The sequence below is a fragment of the Felis catus genome, chromosome B3 (genome assembly GCF_018350175.1).
Source record: "Felis catus isolate Fca126 chromosome B3, F.catus_Fca126_mat1.0, whole genome shotgun sequence".
In the NCBI taxonomy this organism is placed as follows: domain Eukaryota; kingdom Metazoa; phylum Chordata; class Mammalia; order Carnivora; family Felidae; genus Felis; species Felis catus.
The window spans coordinates 82,316,030-82,320,723 of record NC_058373.1 but is presented as its reverse complement, the minus strand read 5'-3'; the positions used below and the strand labels follow the sequence as shown (position 1 = coordinate 82,320,723).

The 4,694-nt window shown below is 40.5% G+C and overlaps 1 long non-coding RNA gene across 1 annotated transcript; it reads left to right on the top strand.

Moving 5' to 3' along the window:
• The first annotated feature begins 2,033 nt into the window (after positions 1-2,033).
• Positions 2,034-3,653, top strand: LOC109501178. Its single transcript, XR_002159133.3, has 2 exons — positions 2,034-2,294; positions 3,415-3,653. It is a non-coding gene; the product is annotated as an uncharacterized LOC109501178 (long non-coding RNA).
• The last annotated feature ends 1,041 nt before the right edge of the window (positions 3,654-4,694 follow it).

Here is a 4,694-nt window from a genome sequence, read left to right as displayed (position 1 = left end):
TGCTGGAATTATGTAATAGTGACAGCTGAACAGTTAAGCATTGCTATAGTCCAGTTAGTCAGGGGAATCTAAGTCTCAATCTTAAATGTGAGGAGGAACCTAATATCTCTAAATTTGGTTTTCCTTACCATCTGCTAAATGTATTTTAGAGAGCATATACATCCAATTTACATCTATTTGTATGAAAAATGCTAGGAAATTCTGAACAAATATGTATTTGAGTACTGCTTATTAAGAAATGGCCAGAAAAGCAAACTGTGCCAGAGGTAAGTGCAAAAGAAAAGAACGTGTAGTCTTCAGGAAGCACTTTTATACATGGAGGAAAGACTGCGATGAAGACATTATTCTCAGCGAATAATCCTAAATTCAGAAGGGAGACCTAAATGTATTTACTCAGTGTTTTATTTGAAGAAGCAACAACTTTAATTTGATCCACACTTGATGAGTATTTTTCTTCTTATCGGAAGAAATACATAAATAAATAAACACCGACAATCTGAGTTTCTTTTTAGGCAGCTTCCAATTTCTGAAGCCCAGGCTGCAGAGTCCTCCGAGAGAAGCATCTCTTTCTGCACTGTGCATTCATCACTGTCATGTTGCGTGGCCATCACAGTTTCAGAAAAGTTGCTGAAGTATTCCCTTTTTTTCTACCCAAGCAATATAAATAACACCAATAGTATTTTCCATGGTGAAGTTGATACTATGGCGATGAAAATAATGTGCTCCTACCGGATATCTGAATAACTCTCAGGAGATGCCACCCAAAGACATTCATGTCCACATCCCCATCCAGAAAGGAGCAGAAAAGGCAGAAAAGTCCAGGAAGCCGTCCATGGTCCGCCTGGCAGCTGGACCTGTCAAGTTTGGTGTGACAGTGGTTTCTGCCACAGTCCATGTTCTGTTTATTGAGCACTGCTCTTCTGTTGTCTGAGAATTATACTTCTGTGGCTTCATCCTACTGAATTATGGGAGACACCAGCTTGCTAAGGTGGATCATTTGGTGGATAGAGCATAAAAAAATTTCCTGCCTTATTAAAACATCCAGGTAACCTTAGTTTTATAGCACCTTCACATGTAGGTCAAGGTATAAAAGTATTCCAAGATTAAAAAAGAGTTTCAAAGTATCAACGTTTCAGAAAGTTCAGATTATCAGCTGCAGATTAGTACTTTTAGATGCATAAAGCTGTGTTGGTTTGGTCTGGTTTTTTGGGCAGACTGTTTTGGAGCTTGCCTGTGACTGGATATATCCTATATGGTGTGAGATTCAGAGTTATCACCACTGGGCATTGTGCCGATTTGGAGCTTTTTGATTCCTAGTTAACTATTCTCTATGCAAGAAGGGTAACAAACACTACATATGACACCAGCCACATTCTTAGGAAATCTAGCACCTGATCATAGCCAGGCTCCTCAAGTGTCAGTTTTCCTCTTAGAAACTCCAGACTATTCACAATAAAAACTCTGGAGAGAAAACAGGAAGAAGGCTCATTTCTGTTTTATTTCCTATTTGAAGTCCTTAGTGAGATATGGGCATTACAAGAAGAATGCTGGGAATGACAAGTATGAGGCGCTCAGATTAAAATCTAAGAAGTGCTTTCTTGGGCAGGTTGGTCAGGGATGCTGGTGGAGGGAGCTCACTGGAGGAGAATAAGAACTTAAATCAGAGTAAGGAGATATTTCCTGATTCTTACTTCAAAGATTATTGAGTGACTTATTTCAGGTGTCAAGTGATTTATGCCCAAGAAAGGTGGATACATAGGCTTTGAACAGATTGACTTAGTTTGCCTGTAGTGTGTACAGCTAATTTATTCAGTTCATCAATGAAGCAGTAAAATAACGGATAGAACAGCTGATTGCAGGTTAGTTCTAGTTCATCTTTGAAATCCTACATTGCCAGCCTCTAAGATGGTCCCCTCTGATCTTTGCTTCTTGGTATTCATGCCTTTATGTAGTATCCTCTCACACTGAAACATGGCTGGTCTGTGTGACCAATAGAATACGGCAGAGGTGACTTCCTAGGCTAGGTCATAAAGGACAATGAAGTTTCTACCTTGTTCTCTTAGTTCAGTTTTTTTGGAAGAAGCCCATAACTATGTCATGAAGGCACAAAAGAGGCCCTAGGGAAAGATCCATATGAGGAAGAATTGGTCCAACAGCCAGTACCAGTTTGTCAGCCACGTGAGCCACCTTGGAAGTGGATCCTTCAAGATCTGTCCAACATTCAGTTGAATACCGCCCCAGCCACTATCTGAAGTAACCTCATGGGATACTCTGTGCCAGAACTGCCTAGCCGAGTGAGTCCAGAACTCCTGACTCACAGAAACAAAAAACAAATTGTGTTATTTTAATGTATTAAGTTTTGTAGTAATTTGTTACATAGCAGTAGATAGTTAGTGTTGAACTTCATCTCCCATCTGATTTCCAGTTGCCTCAAAAATTCCTAAACTTGAAGGCCAAGATCCATACAGTCCTTGTGCTCTCATGGATTGTTATTGTTCACTAAAATCTACTTTCCTCAACTTCCAGTGCACACAGCTAGACTATATCCTCCAGCCTCGCTGGAGGATAGGTAGGCTGTGTGATTAGGTTCTGGCCAGTGGAGCGTAACTCAAAACCTGGCTCATAAAACTTCCCAATTGTGCTCCCCCATGCTATTTTGCCTTTATGCCTGATTTGGATACAACCCTCAGAGTGATCTTTTAAGTTCTGTGTTGAAGACGGCATTGCCACCGTCAGCCCTAGTCCCTCGAAGACCACGTGGAACAACGTGGACTGTTCTGTAAACAAGAAATGACCTTTGTTCTAATGCCACAAAGCTTTGGGGATCTATCTGTTACACGAACCTACCTTATTCTAATCTACGCAGTGCCCTCCCATTTTCCAGACCCTTCCTGGAATCTTTACCAAATTTCCCTCCCCACCCCGCAAAATTTTCCTTTCCTGTGTACTATTTCTTTTTCTTTTTTTTTCCTGTGCACTATTTCTTGAAAGTAAAGTTCTCTCATAAACTGGTAAACAAATCTATTCTAATACACTCAACAAGTGGGCCTGCATTAAGGTTTGAGCACTACAAGACAACATAATGCAATTTAACAAGGTCTCTGACAGATATCTATTAAACTAAAGAAGAAACTCCAGAGAATTTCAAGAAACTTAGCAAGCTAATGAAATAGCTTTTGGAGGAAAGGCAGAATTTGTGTGACTCCAGTCACAGCACACAGGGACCTTCCAACATTAGTAGGATGTTGGTACTGAATTACAATGTGTTCTCAGAGTTTTAGTCTCGCTGACTCCAGGGAGGACGAAGACGGAGCTTTGCCTATCAGCTTGGTGTGACACCACATCATTAGGTTTGTTGTTCCTGGAGACTAGTGTTTGGGCTAATTTCTCATACATGTTTTCCGCATCCTTTAGGCAACAGCAAAAGAAGAGGCCAAATATAGTGATCTGAAGATAAGAAGTTATGTGGCATACTAAGACACGGAGGAGGATCCCACCCTGACTTGATGAAAGCATTTTGGTTTTAGTTCAGTTTTTTGTTTGCTTTATGAGAAGGAGATTAAAAAAGAAGACAGGAAGGAAGAAAATATCCACCTAGTGGTAGCCACACCTGGAAGGTTACGCCAACTAAGGAAAGATTATTGCCAACATCAGATTTTACCAGATACTTGCCTTCATGACTCCTGCTACAGATTTCTTGCCATTCCCCATGCAGCCAGAGAGGGGTGACTGGAGAGTATGTCATGTTCTAGCACATTAATATCTGTAAGTGGTAACAGAGCAGTTTAAGAATGTCTCTTATGGATAATAATTAGGAAATACATAATAACTAGGAAATAAATACATAATAACTAGGAAAACATTTTCTTTGAAGTAGTGCCTTAGCCTGGGCTCCCCAGGAAGCAGAGCCCCAGGCAGAAAGCCTATGTGCAATCCCTGTATTAATTCCACACCATCCTAGGGGGCAGAAGTGAGGGCAGAGGAGAATGATGCAAGGTAAAGGGTGCATTTGTCCAAGGTTCCATCACCTACTGGCCAAGGGTTCTCCCCACAAGGTATTAACTCCCTTGAGTTTCCAGGTTGTACTTGGAGGGGAACACATCAGTAGAGATTAGTTGCATTTTCTATAATTTATGTAAATGGAATCAAAGTAAGTGCTTTCTTTTGTTTTCTATTTTTATTTTTTTTTCCACTCAGGATAATGAATTTGAAATTCATCAGTGTTAGCACACGTCAATAGCTGTAGCAGATGCAAGCTAATGTGACCTCCTCAGAGCCATGACCTTTTCAGTCTCCTCCTCCAAGTTGGCTGGGACATGAGACTTGTTTCTGACCAATAGACTATGGCAAAGGTGGTGGGATGCCATACTCCTGTTCATTTTACTTTTGTTAACTGAGATTGTTAACTCAATTTATTGTTAACTTGAGATCCTTAATTCACCTGCAACGTATTTTAAATAGTGATGTGAAGTAAGGTTCTAAATTTTAAAATACCTTGTAAGTAGTCCCCAGCTTATTGATTTCTTTTTTCCATCATTAAAAAAATTTTTTTTAACATTTATTTATTTTTGAGAGACAGAGAGAGACAGAGCACGACCAGGGAAGGGGTAGAGAGAGAGGGAGATACAGAATTCAAAGCAGGCCTCAGGCTCTGAGATGTCAGCACAGAGGCCAACACAGGGCTCGAACCCAGG